Source organism: Pteropus vampyrus, unplaced genomic scaffold, assembly GCF_000151845.1.
Source record: "Pteropus vampyrus isolate Shadow unplaced genomic scaffold, Pvam_2.0 Scaffold1000001955, whole genome shotgun sequence".
NCBI classification, from domain to species: domain Eukaryota; kingdom Metazoa; phylum Chordata; class Mammalia; order Chiroptera; family Pteropodidae; genus Pteropus; species Pteropus vampyrus.
This window is the reverse complement of record NW_011916357.1, coordinates 39,876-60,046: the sequence shown is the minus strand read 5'-3', so window position 1 is coordinate 60,046 and position 20,171 is coordinate 39,876. Positions and strand designations below refer to the sequence as shown.

The 20,171-nt window shown below is 42.7% G+C and overlaps 1 long non-coding RNA gene across 4 annotated transcripts; it reads right to left on the bottom strand.

Moving 5' to 3' along the window:
• Positions 1-687: 687 nt before the first annotated feature.
• On the bottom strand, positions 688-17,400 carry LOC105311210. Of its 4 annotated transcripts, none has more exons than XR_897643.2 (5): positions 17,182-17,398; positions 8,304-8,376; positions 3,991-4,083; positions 2,693-2,854; positions 688-821 (listed from the first exon to the last, which is right to left on the bottom strand). It is a non-coding gene; the product is annotated as an uncharacterized LOC105311210 (long non-coding RNA). The 4 variants fall into 4 exon arrangements; XR_002778805.1 differs by lacking the exons at positions 688-821; positions 17,182-17,398 and adding exons at positions 5,298-5,443; positions 11,741-11,798 and having other exon boundaries at positions 2,460-2,854; XR_002778803.1 differs by lacking the exon at positions 688-821 and having other exon boundaries at positions 2,460-2,854; positions 17,182-17,400.
• Between the last annotated feature and the right edge of the window lie 2,771 nt (positions 17,401-20,171).

Sequence of the window (20,171 nt, the reverse complement as noted above, 5' to 3'; positions counted from 1 at the left end):
CAGATTTTTTTCCCAGATTCTCTACTACTTTCTTCCCCAGTCTCTCCCTCTTCTCTCCACCTGCTGGCTAAAGCTGAGATGGACAGATCACATTCAGATCTGTCCTAACCCTTTTTCTCAAAACCTCTCTCTGCTCTTCACATGCTGGATGGAACAGAGATAATAAATTTACCTCTCCTCGACCATGACACCGGGAGCCCTATTGCCCCTCACAAGCCAGAATGAGGGACATATGGTCAGAAAAAGAAACACCTAAGAAGAGTTCCTGGTGGCTGAAGGTGCTTACACACACACACACACACACACACACACACACACACACACCACACACACAAAATTAGCATCTATCTTTACACAGGGATTTCTCATGCAAACCAACCTTCGAGGAGAAGCTTTCACTGACCTGCCTGCCTTCACCACCGAACTGCCTTCTGAGCACTAGACTGAGCAGAGCACCTAAACGCAACAGTTTGTAGAGCTGCAGAGAACAGCTTTCCAACTGAAGAGAGAACGGGCCCCAGAGTATCCTCATTGTAAGCCTTCCTTGCCCTGATGCTTCAAAATTAGCCTATAGCACTACATACTAAACTGTTCCCCAACTGATCTGTTATCACAACCATGCTGCATCACAAATTAGTGTTTTCCATGAATACGTTCTCCATCTTCACTGCACCCTGACTTGCATATCCTGTTGGCATTGGAAACAATGACCATTGGTTGTCAGACAGGGGATGCCATAGCAAGACTGGACCCTGGATCCTGGACACCACCGATGTACACCCCAGACCAAGGGACCTGGACTCAGCATCAGATCGAGGGCCCTAGATACAAGACAAACACAGGAACCAATAAAAAACCGCACCCCTATAAACAAGAGCCAAAAACAAACACCTGTGCACCAGGGCCAAAAACAAATCCCAGATCTGGGATACATAAGACCAGATGCCAGAGACTTGACACTGAGACAAGAGACCTAGACGCCAGATTCCAGACACCAGACCCTGGAGCCAGAGCGAGAACTGAAGCCTGAACGTGGACGTTGGACCCGCGGCCAGACTCGACCGGACCCCATGCCCCAGACACCAGATGAAGAGCTGGACTATAAACTGTACCCTCAGGCTCTGGAGATAAACCCCAAACGATAACCAGGACCTGAGTCAGACCCCAAAATTACACCCAGACACTAGACCCCAGTCATCTGATGACAGATGACTGAGGTCTCAGGAACTTAATTGGTTCTATCAACAGTTACATGCTTAAAACTACCACTGCTCAATGAGGACCTTGAATAATTTATCACTTGGGTCTAGGTTTGCAAAAGGGACAGAAGTGTGATGCTTTTCTGAGTATTCTCTCATCTAAATCCTCAAATTAGTGGCTGCTTTGTTAAATTTGCAAAAGCAGTATTATCCCTTTCATGTTTTAGGGAGACTGCTAGAAACTACAGAATCTTGAACCTAACATTCAAAATCAGATGCCCTTCCTCTCTCTTTGGCTTTAAAGCTGTGATCCATGTTTCATACTGACTGACTAAAATGTGTAATCGAAAGTTTTATTTTTAGGAGTACTTCAGTTATTGCTTTTAGGACAACTGACCATCAAAACTACGATTTGTTTGAAATGTCATTTGTGAAGAAAACATAGTAAAGGACATAGTCTCTTTGCAGATATTCATGTCAAAAGTTAAACATTTTCCAGCTACAAATGGAATAAATGATGCTTCCAACGACCTTCCTGGGATTCCCTATCTACTCTGTTCATGGGACTATCACAGCAAGATCCCATACCACTTTACCCTGTGCATGTATCTGGTCATGATGTGCCTTGTGTATTTACATAGCTGTGGGATACCAGTATCGGTTACTGGAACTTATTTACTGTGAGTGAGGGTTGAGGCAATGACTTATGGGGCCTTAATTTACAAATCTCCTATCACCTGCTCCTCCCTTTGCATGCAGCTAACTTTTCCAATATGTACATTTTTCCATGAGGTAGATTCTTAGTCATCCTGTCTTGGTTAGACTGCATGTTATTTTGACATTCTTGCAACTACAGTATTAAGGAATGTTTCATAAGGAAATCGACAAAGAACAAAAATCACATGCTGAGAGGGGTGACATATCTCACATTATTGAAATAATGTGAATAAACAGACAAATAAATATGACCACAATTAAAATGGTATGGTTGTAAAGAATACATTAAACAGTTACATGGTTCTTGATCGCCATAAACAACTAATATATGATATAAGTAACAGTATGTGCTGTGCCTTTAAATGACTGATGGCAGCATACTTTGTTCACAGCATCATCGTCACAGGTGAGGACCGCACTGCGCTTTTTTCTTCAGGTCAGCTCCGACATCTCTAGAGATAGGCATTTTTCTATTCCTATACCCTTAGGGAACCATGCCCCTATATGCGGTCTGTTGCCAAGAGAAACCAATATCATGCATGCCTACCTACACATATAGAAGGATGGAACAGAATTAAGAGCCTAGAAATAAACCCATCTCTCTAAGGTCATTGGATGTTTGACATGGGTGGAAAACATGGACATGGGTACAGGAGAGTCCTTTGAACAGAGGGTGCTAGCAAAATGACTATCATCTGTAGGGGAATGAGATTCGACCCTGAACTCATACCACATAAAGGTGAACTTGAAATTTATTCGAGCCTTAAAATTCAAACCTCTAGAAGACAGCACGTGGATGAATCTTCAAGCCCTTGTATTTAGCAAAGAGTTCTTCGATCTGGCATCAAACAATAATCGATGAAAAAGATAAATGAGATTGCCTCGACATTCATCCTTTTTGGCATTAAAAGAATCTATCCAGGAAGTGACAAGACAACCTACAGAAAGGGAAGAATTTCACGTTATAGATCTAATGGAAGTGTCATTCAACAAAGAACTCTTACAACTCTTAGACAAAAAGACAAACTAAACTTCTAAAATGTACCAGAATAGACCCTTCTCTAGAAAAGAGAAAATTTTCAATAGGCCCAAGAAAGGATGTTAGGTATCATGAGTCATGATGGAAATGCAAATGAAAACTACAATGCCATACTCCCCCGTCACACAACCCAGAATTGCTATAATCCAAAAAGCCCATCATGACGAATGTCATTTACGGAGAAAAAATTAAAGCCCTTAAACCACGTCAAAATGTAAAACACAGTGGCCTATGTGCACAAGTTTTCAACTCCAACCACTCAAAATGTTCTCGTCTGGTTCAAGGAATTCACTCCTTGATATATATCTCCCAAAATAGAAAACAGGCATTTAATGCTTTAAAAGTGAATTTCTTCAGCATCATTGTTCAAAGAAGCAAGTATGTATAAACGATTCAGAGGTCCATCTTAATTTGTAGTACAAATGAATAAAGTGATTCTGAATTGTTACAGCAGAATTCTTTAGAATGGTACTTAGAAACAGATTTAATTTCTTGAACGTATTACCTGTTGGCACATACCTTTTTGTGGTGGCAAAAGACACATTTACAAATAGAACCAAATATACTTGCTTCCTTTAAGATAAATTGAATAAATCTATGTCCCATACTTTGTGCTTCATTTCTTTATCTTATTTGGATATCTTGAGATTTTCAGTGAGTATGTATCACTTTACTAACCAAGCAAAAATTTCAAGTTTCGAATTATTAAAAACACAGGAAAAATTATCTATATATGTATATCTATATAAATACCTATATATAGATATAGGCACATAGATATACACACAATGTCAATGCAATAACTTAATGTTTTACCTATAAACCGTTTATTTGTACCTACATTTGTTACAACTGAGATTTCAAAGTGCATTAATACCTGCCCTATTTTCTTGACACAATTATAACAGAAATATAACTTTATTTCTGTGAATCCAGTAAATACATTTCATAACAAGTCCATTTAATCAAATCAAATCTTAAGCCAATCAAATATTAAAAACCAGCAATAACATCCAAAGAAAGAAAATGTCTTACCTGTTTAGAAGTTAATCCAAGTCAAAGGATCCACCGGCCGTCGAAGGTAGGATTTTAGATTCTGATAGTGACTCAAACCAGTGAGCCTCCTCCCTGCTCAATGGAGGAAAGGAAACAACTCCACAAAACAGTGCAAAGAATGCAGCCCTCACAGATTCAAAGGATTGCTCCCAGAAACAAAGATTACAGACCTTCCTGACACAGGCTGTCAGGATGGCGGAGTGCACAGGGTGTCTCAGATCCCCTCCGACCACAAACCAGCTCTTTCATGGCTCTGGGTGAGCTTTACCATAATAGCACTTATACAGCATTGAAAGGTAATGAAAGGTGGAGTTGAGAATGGTCTCTTGGGCTGAGGCCCCTCATGGCACCCTCCCCTGAGAGCTGCCAAGGCCAGCCACAGGGTGCACCAGGATCAGTGCACCTTGCAGATGGCTGACACCAAACCAAACTCCTATAACATGGACAAGACAGAAAAAAAACCACATCTGGTATAAAGAGAACCCACATCATCTCCACAGACAGCATAGAGGATCGTTTCACTCCTGAACCCCGGAGGCCACCTGGAATAGCAGTTTCATAGGGAACTATGATTCTGTTCTATCCCTACAGTACCTCCTTATGGCAAAGAACACACAAAAAAACAGATGTAGGGGAGGAAAGGATTTTTTCTGGAAAAGCTCAATTGAGACAACCCTAGAGCTCCAAAAAGGAAGCAAATAATTTTAACTGCCCATCTAAGGTACGATAGATTCACACCACTTATACCTTCTAGCAAACACTGCAGACAAGCAATGGAAACTTTTAAGTCGTGTTAGTCAACCCTAAAAACACTGATACGGGGAATGGAAGGAGGACCGAGATCAGTTACCAGGCTCATGTTAGCAGTTTCGGTGTCTACTACTAATATGATTATAACCAAAGCTTTTTTATCTTTCCTTCACCATCTTTAAGGAGCCAGGCTAGAAAACTGTAGTATGTATTTTTTAATGTGGCCCTTTCCATGTTTTTTGTTTGTTTAGCTCGGTCTGCTCAGGCAGTTGTGGCCTGTGTTTACATTTCTCATCTCCTAAGGCATCTCCTTTTTTATGAAAATGACACAAAAGTCACAGAAAACAATGACCACCCATGAAAAGAAAGTTTCAACAAAGGAAGCCGAGAGTGGCTAATTCCAAGTAGCTGGCTTCGCAAATATTTTTTTACAACCATCTTAACATCTTAGTAAAAAAGACTGGCAACTCTTCTAAATTCACCCAAACCATGCAGAAATATACTAAAAAGGCTGATGGGATAGATACACTGCTTACCTCTGCCAACACACCTGTGGTCTCTCTCACCTACAGTAGTTTTCAGGAGATAGCAATATTCCAGCCATTAATTCTCCTGGTGCCTAAGCAGATGGCAGCTTTCTAGTTCTTAAATCCAATCTAAATGCTCCTTCAAGCCCAAGCATCTTTAAAAAACAAGGGAGGGAGGAGGGATGAAAACAGGCAGGATCCAAACTCTCCAAATTTCTTTATTCACAAATACTGTCTCCATCAATCGGAATCTCTATGAAAGTTGTTGTTAGACTTGGGGAAATGCGGGCTAGAATTAAGATAGAAGCGGTTCCCCATTACCTGTACACCGATGGACCCAAATATCTTCAGTTGCTATATAATATAAAGCAAAAAATAGATAAACCAATTTTAGTGCTTCTAGACACGCTTACTATCTTACATCACAAATAACAAAAACCGGAGTTTTCCACACCAAAACAATCCTCTCCTAGTTCCTCTGATCAACCTACTATCCACACCCCACACCATTCCTTGCACACAGGGAGCTTCTCATGAACCTTTCCCTCCCATGGCAGTCCCACCACACACCACCTGGGGGAGCCAAAGGGACACTGACTGCCTCACCACAATGGAACCACGAAAAAAGCCTCCTGAAACTTCTCTACTGTGCTTAATAAAAATGCAGAGCAAAGTCTGCCTGCAGAAAGAATACGTGGTTCATGCTGGGTCGCAAGAACGGGAACAGTCATGCCAGGACACATGTGTCCATGCTCGGTCACATGAATGTGACTCAAAGGTAGGCGATGAAAAGCATGGAGGGATCGCGTTGGATTTAGCCCAGGAACTGACCACATCCCTCGACACAGACTGGCAAATTGTCCCAGGACCAGCACTCCCAGAACTCTTGTCCCGTTGATCCTAAAACCTCACCTCATGCCTGACCCCACCCTCTACCCCGCTGCACCTGAACTCCTGAGACCAAACGGCCAGTCAAATCAGCACAACGAGCTAGCTTCACAAATGTTGTTTTACTGCCAATCGAATTTTACAGGAGACGATGAACTCACATCACTTCTAACTTAGACCTAACGATGCAGACCGGGACTAGGATTTTTATTATACACTCACGTGGAATTTACATAAGCATGAAAATGAGAAGAGGTCAACAGGTAAGATGTAGTGAGGTAACACAGAAAGCAATGGTACAGAGTAGGAGGGAGGTCAAAGCTGGTTACTGGGCTCCTACTTGCAGCCTTTCTGTCTATTGCTGAGATCGTTTATTTTCCGCAACTTTTAAGGAGGCGGGAGAAAGGAGAACAGGAATACACAGTGGAGACCTGCATTTTTAAAAGTGGCCCTTTTCAAACAGGCAGGAAACTTTCAATAAATAGTGTGAGTCACTAAGTCCAAGTTCTCACTTTTACTAATGGTTCACACCCATCTAAATGTATTAGAGGAAAATCCCTGACAGCACTTCACATTCTCGAAAACCCTGCAGAAATAGACTACAAAGGAAAACAGGATGAACAAGGAAGGGTACTGCTTACTTCTGCCAACACTCCTCCATCATTTCTGCTACAGCTGTGTACAGGAGCTAACAATATCCCAAACATGAATTCTCCTGGTGCCATAACGAGATGGCAGCTTTCTTTCTCAAATCCACTTAACTGAATTTTCAAGCAGAAATTTTTTATGGACAGAGGAGGGAGGAAGGGCGTGGAAAGGGGCAGGATCTAAGAAAGAGCAGGTATTCTCCAAATCTCTGTTCAGACAGAACTACTCCACCAATTAGCATATCTGTGGAAGATGTTAGATTGTAGCCTCTTCCTGTCTACAGATAAGGTGATAACGCCAAGGTATTTTAGTACTTCTTCCCAATTTTTAAGGACACAAAAAGAGGATTAGGGACATACGAATGAGACCTTGTGTTTTAAAAACTGGCACTTTCACATTTTTCCCTTACTTTGGCTCAAAATGCCTCAGGCGGTAGTACCTTATATTTTCATTTCTGATAGACTCAGCAGGAAGACCCTAGAAAATGCTGAGATTTTCCTTGTAATTATGATCGGGCTTTGAAAAATCGTCCTCCATTTTTGTCAGATTTCTGATGTTTTTACATCTTTTGAAATCTGTTCCAACATTCTGAAACAGGAATAAGGCAGAAGAACTACATAGATTAGTGATTATTAAACCAGACTGTTTTCAGACCCTGCAAGGTACTGCTACCTTTGGAAACTGCCTCATCATCCCAATGGCCATACAAGGAGAAATCTACAGAACAAAGGAAGATTCATGCAGAGAATAATACAAAGTGTTTGTCCATACTGTTAATGTTTACAGTTACCATAAGAGGAAAATGGGAAAACAAAATTTAAGATGTACCCTACAATCTACTCCATTCTTGACTTGCCTTGCCCAGACTAAGAGATCAAAACTGATTCTCCAAATGCTCTATTAACGATAATTTTTAAGTTACGCCTGGTTAGGAAACTTGTTTTTTCCCTTCCACCTTTTTACCCTGATGTTGATATTACCATCGATTATAATACCCAAAAAGGTGAAGAAGTAATTCAAAAGCTTAAGAATAATTCATTTTGCTTCTATCCATTTATTCTTATTTCTAACAGTATTAATGAAAAAGTTGCTATCGTGAGTTTCCAAAAATATTTTCAAAATTAAAAGGTTTTTCAATACAAACAATTGATCATCAACCCAATAACATTAGCAATGACATAAAGCAATAAGGCTTTTTACAGCTTAGCCAAGAAAGACCAGACTTCCTATCCCCATAGTATTTCCTTATCACAGCAGACAATACAAACACACAGGAAAACATAACCGGCTCTGCGAGGAAAGTTTCAGTAAAGAAAACTGGGAGACACTAAGTGCAAGTAGTTTGGCTTCAAAATAGTTTTCGTGCCCATCTACACATATTAGAGAGAAAAAACTCAGCTACCTCTTCTAATTTATCCCAAACCCTGCAGATATCGACCGAAAAGGCTGACAGAGTAAACAAATATACATACTGCTTACCTCTTGGGCCACATGTCCAACACCTCTCAGCCAAAGCAGTTTCCAGGAGTTAGTAGTAGCCCGGCCATTAATTCTGGAGCCAAAAAAAAAAAGGCAACTTTCTAGTTTTCCCAAATTCAACAAAATATACCTTCAAGCCCAACCATCTTTTATCAACAGGGGAGGAGGGGCATGGAAAAAGGCGAGATCTAAAAATGAGCCCGCCAAATCTCCAAATCTCTACTGAAGGAGCACTTAGCCTGGGAGACAGGCAAACTGGAATTATGGTAGATGGGAGACAGGCAAACTAGAATTATGGTAGAAGCAATTCCCCATTAGATATAGACACAAACATCTACAAGTCTTAAGTACTAGTCACCCTGCCTATCTTATACCTCAAGTAAACAATAACATGACCAAGTTTTATACCTCAAGTAAACAATAACATGACCAAGTTTTCCACATCAAACCATTCCTCTCCTGGGTCCTATGAAGTTCAATACCCCACCCAACACCCCACAGCAATGTTGCAGGCAAAGCCTCTCTGCCGCACTTCTCTCACTGCAGTCCCACCGCCCACCACCTGGGGTCTGCAAAGGTCACTGACTACCTTCCTGCAAAGGTGCTTCCGAAAGCCTTGAGAAAACTCCAGTGTGCTTATTGAAAAGGCAGAGCAAAGTCTGCCTGCAGAAGGAATACTTGGGTTCATGCTGGGACGTAAGAATGTGACTCAACACTCATGCCTGGCCACATGTGTCCATGCTCGGTCACATAGATGTGACGCGCAGTTACGGTGGAGTGTACCTAAGATTTAGCCCAGGATGCAGACCAGAGCACTGACGCCTGAGTTCACAATGATTGGCAAATCACACCGAGACCCACCCTCCCGGGTCCTACCCAGCATTCTTGTCCCCGACGCCCCAAAACCTCACCTTATGGCTGACCCCAGCCTCTTACCCTGCCGTACCTCAACACCACCTAGAAGCAAACAGCCAGTCAAATCCATAGAAAACCCTTCAGTATCTAATCACAAGCTGGCTTCACGCATACTTTAAACTGCCACTCTAAACTTACAAGAGACAATGACCTCACACCACTTCGAATTTTCGCATAAGACTGCAGACCGTGACTAGGAATTTTATTATATGTCCACCTGGGATTTACATAAGCATGAAAATGAGAAGAGCTCAGCAGGTAAATTTTATTGAGGCAACCCAGAAAGCAATGGTAGAGAGGGAGGCAGGTCAAAGCTGTTTACTGGGCTCCTACTATTGGGGCGCAATCAAGTCTAAGACCCACGGAACCCATTGAGATACATTGTGAGCCTTTATTAGCCAGCCGGCGACTGACTCTCTACCATGTAGGGTCAGAGGAGATAAGCCCGGAACTTACAGAGGAAGCAGCTTATAAAGCTTAAGACCATATCCTGCTGGTCTGCTGAACAAGCTAGCGAGCGGATTACAGAAAGCAGATGTTGGCTATAACCGTCTTACACAAAGATAAATGTTTCCGGGGAAACTCTTAGATCAAACAGGGCCTAGCAGGCGGTTTCGTTATCTGCATCCTGGTGGCTGTCAGTGCTTTCCTGGGGGCTGGCGCCTGAAGATATCACTTCCCTGTGACTGATATATTGGAAAGTTTTTCACTCCTATACTTCTTGGTGCCTGTCTATTGCTAAGGTGATTATGCTAAGATCTTTTAGTTATTTTTCACAGCTTTTGAGACAGGGAAAAGAGGAACGGGGATAGAAAATGAGGACCTGTGTTTTTACAATGGGCCCTCATCAAAATGGCAGGAAACTAAGTCCAAGCACTCTTTTCACTAATATTTTTCGTGCCCACCTAAATGTATTAGAGGAAAAAGACTGGCAGCACTTCGACGTTCTCCAAAACCCAGCATATACAGAACACAAAGGCCGACAGGATAGACAAAGATACTTTTTACCTCTGCCAACACTCCAACATCATCGCTCTGCTACAGCTGTTTCCAGGAGCTAGCAGCATCCCGACCGTGAACTCCCCTGGTGCCATAACAAGATGGCAGCTTTCTAGTTTTCTCAATCCACTTTACAGAATCTTACAAATCCACTTAGAAAATCTCAGCGCAGGCATCTTTTACCACAAAGAAATGGGGAAGGGGCGAGGAAAGGGGCAAGATCTACTAAAGAGCTGGAATCTCCAAATCTCTCTTCAGCCAAAACTTCTCCACCAATTATCATCTCTATAGAAGCTGTTAGCTTGGAGCTCCTTCCAGTCTACTTATTATGCAAAATTTTTTTTTTTAATACTTCTTCCACATTTTTAAGAGGGACAGGAAAAGACAATTAGGGATAGACAAAGGAGACTTGCTGTTTTTAAAAGTGACCCTTTCAATTACTTTTCCTTAGTTTGACTCAAACTGCCTCAGGCAGTACGGCCTGTGCTTGCATTTCTAACAGACTCAGCAGGAAGCCCCTGGAAGATGCTGACACTGTCCTTGTAGTTCTGATCAGACTTTACAAAATCAGCTTCCATTTTTGTCAGATTTCTGATCACCTTTTACATCCTTTAAAATCTCTTCCAACATCTAATAAGGGATAAGGCAGGAGAACTAGACAAATTGGTAAATATTAAACAAGGCTGTTTACAAAACCCGCAAGGTACTGCTACCTTTCGGGAACCTGGCAGATCACCCCTAAGACCAGACAAGGAGAAACCTACAGAACAAAAGAAATTTCCTGTAGAGATTACTAACAACTCTTGGTCCGTACTGTTAATGTTTACTCTTACCATAAGAGGAAACTAGGAAAACAAAAAATTTGAGATGCACCCTACACAATGTAAACCCAATGATTTATTCCATTTTTTACTTACTCGGCCCATACCAAGAAATCAAAATCGATTCTCCAAATTCTCTATTAACAATAATTTTTAAAGTTACCCCTTGTTGGAAAACTCTACACAATGTAACCCCAACGATTTATTCCATTTTTTACTTACTCAGCCCAGAACAAGTATATTTTGAAGTGTTAATTCAAAAGCTTAATATTTCATTTTGCTTCTATCCATTCATTTTTAAAATGTGGTATTTCTACCAAGATTAATGAAGCAATTGCTATGACTTTCCATAAATATTTTACAAATTAAAAGATTTTCTAATAAAGAATAATTTTAGCAAAGACAAAAACAATTAAGGCTTTTTACAGCTTAGCTAAAGAAGCCAAGGCTTCCTATCCTCATGGTATTTCCTTCTTATAACAGCACGAAAGACAAAAGCACAGAAAACCATAACCACTGCGAGGAAAGTTTCAATATAGAAAACTGGGAGTCACCAAGTCCAAATAGCTTCCCTCTACGAATAGTTTTCATGCACATCTAAATGTATTGGAGGGGAAAAAGTCAGCCAGCTCTTCTAAATTCTCCCAGACCGTGCAGAAATCGAGCAAAAAGGCTGACACGGTAAACAAATATACTGCTTACCTCTGCCGACACACATCCCAGATATCTCAGCTACAGTAGTTTCCAGGAGATAATATCCCAGCGATTTTCCTGGCACCGCAACAAAATGGCGACTTTCTACTTTTCTCATGTTCCACTGTAGTACACCTTCAAGCCTCAGCATCTTTTATCAGCGAGGGAGGAGGGGCATGGAAAAAGGCAGGATCTGAAAAAGAGCCCGCCAAATCTCCAAATCTCTTTGTTCTGGAACACTTTCCAATATTTAGCATATCTATTGCAGGAGCACTTAGCCTGGGAGACAGGCAAACTGGAATTACATTTCAGGGCTGCTCCTTTGGAAGGACAGCCGCCGGCTAATAAACTGCCTCTATAATCAAAGCACTCAGGTTGAGTCTGGATTGACTAATCTTTAGTGCTAGTCATCCTCACTATCTTATCCCTCAAGTTATAAATCACATAACCAAGTTTTCTACACAAAGCCATTGCTCTGCTGGGTGCTGTGAAGTTCAACCCTCTACCCAACACCCCACAGCAATGCTTGCACGCAAACCTTCTCCTCGCCATTTCCTCCCATGGAAGTCCCACCACCCACCACCTGGGGGCTGCAAAAGGACACTGACTACCTCCCCACAATGGCGCTTCCAAAAGTCTGGAAAACCTTCTCCAATGTGTTTAATGAAAAAAAGCAAAGTCTGCCTGCAGAAGCCACACCTGGGTTTGAGACAAGATATCACTTTTAAAATTCTTAATCTTTTAGCAGGAAATGAAGTAGGACATCTCTTGCAGAGTTCATCTTTTTAGTAAACCTAGTTAGGATTTCCTCCCTTCTTTCTCTGGAAAAAAAGGCCCTCTCCCTCAAATCCTGGTAACTGCCTGGCGACTCAGATCCTCTGACTATTGATAAGGATCATCAGACCATTGTTAAGAAGAAATGGTGTTAAGCCAGGCAGGGCCCTTAAGAGTCTGATAGGGGAGGGGACTTTAAGCCAAAAGTCTTTCTTTTTACTCTTTAAGAATTGTATTAACTGAGCCTGTTTCCCTTTACTCACTTAATAGGCAAATCAATAATAGAAATTAATAGATGTATGATTTAAATAATAAGTTTGTATCTTGTTTTCCTTGTCTAGGGAATGAGGTGGCACTTCAGCAAGAAAACCAAGACCCCACCCTGACAGGCAGAAAGGGAAAGAGCTCCATGAAACCCCTGTAGTCAGAGACTGGCCATTCTAAACAGGAAGCAGATACAGAAGAAGAGACATCCCCTTCCTCAACATCCTGTGCTCCCCCATACTGCTTGGCTATCGCCCATAGGAACACAGGCTATCACCCATGGGAACATAACATTCTAACAGTAAGCTTTCTGCTTCTGTACCCCCGCTTGCACACCTGACCTGTGGGTTGGCAGGTAGTGAATAGGAGAAAAATAGACCTTTGTGTTTAACACAGAATGAGGAATGGGATTTAGGCTTAAAAACCCTGTACCTCTACATTTCCGAGCTGCTTAATTTGGGGTCTGCGTACCTCTGGCAGACCCAGCTGGTTGAATAAAGAGCCTGTTTCCTATAACTCACTGATTTCTGGTGGTCCGTGTGTCTTTCGGGGGCTGGTGGCTACAACAATCCATACTAATAAGGCGGTTCCTGGCTCTTAGAAAAGAGGTAGGCAGGACAGTGAGGGGGTTTCGGGTCTGCCTGCAAAGACACGGAGGTCATCCTATCCTAGATGGCGTCCACCCTAATCCGCCCACAATTAAGCAAGCCAGAAGGCACTTTTTTTTTTCACTCACACAAAGAAACCAGTAGGCAGAGAATTAGGCACATGAGCAATGAAGATCCCAACGTCCTTCACTCACCTGGGTCTCATTAGAGACCCAGTCATCATTATAACATTATAATATGCTGCCTATGCCTGTCATATTATAACAGACTGAATGCTGGGAACAAACATGTTCAGAACGCAAAATGATGACTCACTGGGTGCTGTCAATCTTCCTTGTCAATCAAGGAAGCCCAGTCTAAGTAACCAAACACAGCAAAAAGGGATAAAAACCCTGTAGTCTTGGCTACTTGGCTACTTTCCGTCCTAAGAAAAACTTTTCTAATGTATTTTGGTGTCTTACTCAATTCTTTGTTCAGGACATCAAGAACCTGGACAACGTGCCGGGAGAGGACCCCATTCTCCAGTAATAATAACATAAAAGAAGGAAAAATTCTCCAGTAACAATAACACAAAAGAAAGAGAGAGAGAGAGAGAGAGAGAGAGATGAGTTAAAGAGAGAGAGAGAGAGAGAGAGAGACCTTGAGACTTAAAGTAACACGTTAGCTTCACAAATATTTTTTGACAACAATCTGAATGTATGAACAGACTGGCAACACTTCTAAATTCTCCCAGACCCTGCAGAAATAGATCAAAGACTGACAGGGAAAATAAAAATACTGCTTAACTCTGCCAACAGACGTTCGTGATCTCTCGGCTGCAGCAGCTCACAGGAGCTAGTGGGATTGCAACCGTTAACCCACCTGGTGACAGAAGAAAAGTGCTTGTTGGTTTTCTCAAATTCAACTTCACCTGGCGTTCGAGTCTAAACATCTTTTATCGGGGGTAGGGAAAGAGGTGGAATCCAGATAAGAGCGGGAAATATTCAAATCTCGGTGTTTGCTCCACCCAGAAATAGGCACCAATTTTACAGCAATTACATGCCTATGATGGCTGTTAGCAAGGGGGAAAGGCAAGGGGAAATTAGGATAGAGGCAACTCCCCCATAATATGTGCAAGACTCAGAATACCTTAGTTCTTCTAGAATACGAAACAAGAAATAGATAAACCTATGTTTACTCCTTACCTATCTTACACCAAACATGAAAATAAGAAAGGGAAGAACTTTCCATATCGAGCCGTATCTCTGCTGGGTCCTTTGAAAGGCGAACCTTCTCCCCAAACCCCTACTCAGTCCTAATGAAGAAGGGCCCGGTTGGGACCCTGCAGTAGAGGACACACAGCATCCCAGGCTTCACTTTTCCGTGCACTGTAGCTTAACAATAGATTGTCCCCCCTGGCTTCAGGTCGCTCCTCCCATGTTTGCCAGTGCCCCTTATGCCCTCACATATTGGCCTTGTACTGGAATGGAGAAACCGCCTCCAAGTCTCCACTCTCCCATCCCCCAGGCACCCCGTCTGCCCCTAACACACATGCTAGAACTGAGTTAGAGAAATTGCCTCCAGGTCTCTACTGGCCCCTATGCAAGTGGGAGGGAAAAAAGGTTCTATGGAAATTAACTTCACAAGGTGATCAGATCACAGATTCCTACCTGGACAGGCCCTAGTCGATAGTCACAATGCCACACCAACTCTTTCTTTAGTAAAACGTTTAAGAAAGTCCTGACCATTGGTGTTCTCCAACTACGTAAACAGAGCTTTCAAATAACAGTAAAACCCCTTGAAGGGGTTATTCACCCTCGAAGAACACACAATCTGGTGAGCTATTCTGTATCCATCCTGCTTTGCTTTTCACCACATACGTGTGATCTTTCTTATGTGCTTTCCATAATCACAACTGCCTGAAAGGAGTAGCAAAATCGATTCCCTACAGGATCTGAGATCTTGCTCTGTGGCACATGTCATCGGTTTTGCTCAAATAAACTCTCATATATGTTCTCTACAGGTTTAGAAGGTTTTTACATCCACGCCAGTTACCCACATGGATGAAGACGATGGAGACTTTCACCTCCAGGTCCCTCCTCACGGGTCCCCCAAGGACCTGTTGAGCCCTTCACACACGGGGCTAAATGGGGATGGAGATCTCACCAACTTTCTACTATCTCATTTTCTGGGCACCCTCTTTAATCCTAAAATGCTGGCTGCATCTGGGATGGAGGAGAAATCCACTCCGGGTCTGTCCTTACCCATATGCTGACGTAACTACCCTTCAAGCTGCCTGGAGCAAAAACTGAGACATCTCTCTTATGAGGGGGTATCCCCTAGCTCCCAACCTCAGGAGCCCCTGTGCCCCTCATATAACACATGACATGTAAACATTGAGAAAAAAAAATTGCCTAATAAGAAGGGTTCCTGGTGCTTACCTGGGCTCAAATTTTAAAAAAGAGCCTAGCAGCCTTTCTACCAAGGGGTACTTCATGTAAACCACACTTCAGGGAGAAGCGTTCACTGACCTGCCTGTCTCCAGGACTGAAGCTGAAATTGTCTTGCGAGAGCGGAACAAAGCATCTGACGACATCGGAGCTCGTAGAGCAGAGCTGTCACTTTAGAGGGAACAGGCCCCAGAGTCACCTCGCTTTAGGCCCTCCTTACAGCCATGCTTTCCCACAGCCATGATGCTTCATAACTGACCTGAAGCTCTACTGAGCCGCTCCACAGCCTTGCTGTTCTCATAGCTGTGCTTTATCACGATTCAGCTATTTATACTCAATAAAGTATCTACCCCCTTCACTGCACCGTGTTGTTGACTAACGGGAACCAATGACCATTAACTGAAAAATACCAGATTCTGGCTGGAGCCAGAATCGGGACCCCAGATACAGATACTGGAAACTGGACACCAAAGTGGACCCCACATTCAAAGACAGACCCCATACCACAAGACCTAGACCCTGCAGCAGACCACAGAACCTGGATCCAAAGCTATGCCCCAATCAAAACTCAGGTACAATGCCCAGGATGCAGGACACCAGATGCCAGAGGCTTGACGCTGGACCACAGACCCAGGATCCCAGATTCCAGACACGAGACTCTGGAGCCAGAGCTGGACCTGGACACTGCGGCCAGACCCACCGGACCCCGAACCTCCAACATAGATGCACAGCTGGACTATGGACTAAACCTCAGAACCTGGAGATGGTCCCCAGAGCCATAACCAGGGGTTTAGAGGCAGACTCCCCCAGGATCAGACCTGGACACAGGACCCTGGTTGCCAGCTGCTAGATTCTGGAGATGAACTTTGGACCTGAGACACTGTAAATAGACCCTGGACCCATAACTGCACCCCAGAGCCAAACTGATCGAGTCCAGGGACCACAGACCCAAAACTCCAACTCTGATTCTAACCTCTAACACCCTATCTCAGACCCTAGACCTTTAACCCCCTGAACCCCTAAATGTCTAACATACCTCAACATAAAACATCACTGTTGGTTAAATCAAGCACCAACTGCTGTGACTCTCCTTTCTCTTTGTTTCAACCTTATCTGATTTAACCTGTGATTTTTAAGTGGTTTGAAATAATCTACTCTAATTGGAATCTTCCTCGTCATTGGCATTGTAATTTGAGGTTTTCGATTCCCTAGGGGCTGCGGCCCTCTCATAGGACCCCAGCCGTAACTGCCGTTTAGCCCACATTTTATGTTTTGGAGCTTCCGACCTAACAGGGACTAAGCAGGTATTTTAGGACATAAAATTTCAGATTGTCGTTAAGAATTGGAGATGTGCTGCCATGATAAGAATCCTTACCTTCCGCTGGCCTGTGTCAGATGCCCGAGCATCGCTTCATCTGCAGCGGCATCACAGGAAAGTGAGGTGTCCCAGCGATGAGTTCATCTTGCTCACGGTGCCAATTGCAGAGGAGAAATACATTTTCCTTCACCCTCAAGGCTCTCCTGTCTGGTCAAATAATCAAATAGATGTGAGAAAGATGACCGCAAGAAAATAATGCGATTTAATACATTCATATGTATGAGAACCCCACCCAGGTGAGAGTCAGAGACTCCACGTGCAAGAGAGAGGAATACAATGACAACTTGGGTATATAAGACATCTTGAGCTAAGGATATGGTAAGGTGCCTGGGGGGTTTCAAAGGGTCATTGCAGGATGATAAGAACAGACATTTAGTACACATTACTTTGCCCAGCCCTATAGGAGGGTCAGATGGAGATGATGGCTGAGGATCTCCTATTATATCTCCTATTATATGGGCAATTAGTTCTGGATAATTAAAGGATGGGGCAGTAGTTTCTCATCAGCCAGAAGATGAACTTTCCCTTAGCTGGAAACAATCTGAACATCTCTGGGGGACCTGTTCTGAACTCCCACACCTTCATTTTAAAATGACTGGACAAGAAGGATAAGATTATCTAAAAGGAGAGTTGGAGCCAAACTACTTCTGGCAGGTGAAATAAATTAAGTTTACCTGTGAACATAGCTAATGTTTCCTCTTAGTTTTTGTGAAAAGGCATTTACGATTTGTATTTGTCCTTGGCGAGGGAGCCTTGGAGCCACAAAAGCAGTTTGTGCTTTCAAAAACACTCTAGACCTTCATTTTCTTCTTTAGTATATTATTATAAAATGATATTAAGTTATTCACTTAACCGAAGCGACAAAGCAAAACTTTGGTTCTTAGGATTGAGGAAATTATCTCAAGTCATCGAGCACTTGATTAAGATGAAAAACTATTTTAAGAAAGCAGTCTTTGATTTCTAGGCAGAAAACTTTTCATAATATCTGGAGCAGAAGGATGCGGGAAAACTTTGTCCTTCTAAAGAAAGAATAACTCAACTCTGCTTCTACAAAAGTTTTCTTTTGATATTTACATTTTTCCTTGGTGAAATGTATTCCAATCTCATTCAACTTAACTGTCTATAACATTTCCTCTCCCAAGATGTCACCTCACAAACCCCCTACAATACTTCTTTTCACAGATTTTTTTTCCGGTTTTCCTCGTTCCCATTCTGCAAGAACCAGCCTTACATTAGGACAAAGTTAATCTCCTTTCCCTCTAAAGGTTTAAGGAAGAGCCGAAACCTCCAAATCTCTTTGTTCACACAGGACTCAACTCGATTAGCATATCTAGGGGAGGAGCTGTTAGCCTGGGGGAAAGGCAGGCTAGAATTAAGGTAGAAGCAATTCCCATTGCATTTAAACCAATACACTCTAATATCTTTAATTCCTCTTTACTATGAAGCAAAAAATAGACACACTTACATTCAGTACTCTTCATCCTCACTACCTGACACCAGGAAATTAAAATAAAAAAATAAGAATTTCCCACACCGAGCTGGTTCCTCTCCCGAGTCCTCTAAAGACTGACACCCCGTATCGTCACCCCTCAGCACTCCTGGGACATAAAGCTTCTCCTCACTTTTTCTCGCCGTGTCTGTCCAAGGAGCAGCTCCGAGGGCTGCAGAAGTACAGCAACTGCCTCAGCACAGTGGAGCCGCCAGAAGCCTCGAGAAGCTTTGTGGAATTCCTGAAAAGGTGAAGCCGTGTCTGCGTGCACGAAAAGCCACCTGCTCTACGTGGGTTTACGCTGGTTCAAGCAGAAACGTGAGGGTTCCGTGAAGGTCTCTTGATCTGAGTGACCCACCATAAATGCACACAGCTGGAAGACCAGACACTAGTGCAGGCTGGCCCTGTGCTAAATGAGTCCGCACTGATTGGCAGCAGGACCCATCCCTTGGCTCAATGCACCCCAGGCCCTCACCTCACACTGGCGGACTGATCCAAACCACTGCCTGGTTTAGCCTAAGACCACTGCCTGGTTTAGCCTAAGCGCTTTTGATTTCCCTGCAGGTCTACCTCATCCTTTCTCCAGGTCCACCTCATCCTTTCTCCTCATTGACCTCTGCTTCCACCCCATTTTTTCTCCTCTGTAGTCATCACTATAAATCACAACAAAAACCCAAACCATAATGCTAAACTAACATAGAGAAGTGACAAGAGAATTAAAATGTTAAATCGAGCTACATTCAGAGACTACATTCAGAGACTCATCAGCTCTGTGGTCAGGCCATGAAGGTACCTGCAGAACAAAGGAAGATTTCTACTGGAATTGCTAACAACCCATTTCCCACACCTGTAAAGGGGAAACAGGAAAAACAGAGCCTTTAAGTGTCGGCCCTACACAAAATAAAATCATTCATTCCCTGTGTCTAACAACCTGTGGATTAATGGCTGGGAACTGACCACAGGCTTTTCACGCTACATACTCTTATCCTTTCTCAATGTTTGTCCATGGCAAATGAAATGGGTAAACAAAGTATTTAAAATGTAACTCACGGGAACAAAAGAATGAAATATAAACTGGACTTCCCCACAATACACGGGGCTTTTTCCTTGTCTTGGCTTTTTGTCTTCGCTATTTCTAGTCTTTGCTTTTCCCCTTTCTACAATAAACTTTCCTTTTGACTCTCACTATGGCGGGCATGTTGAATTCTTTCTACACTTTCCACAAAAGAACCTACTCTTCTCTCCGGGGAGGGGTTGTCTCTCTGCACTCGGGGAAATTTGTCCTGTCCTGCTTCAAACTATAACCATAACGCATGACTCATAAATGATAACCGTAAACCATAACCGACATAAACATAACCAGAAACCCTAAACGTAATCCATAATCTATCTTCAAAAACAGTAAACTACACATAACCATAAACAGTAACCATAAACCATAACCAAATTATAATCCATAACCTGAACCCCTAACTCAGCCCCAAACTTCATCCCAGCC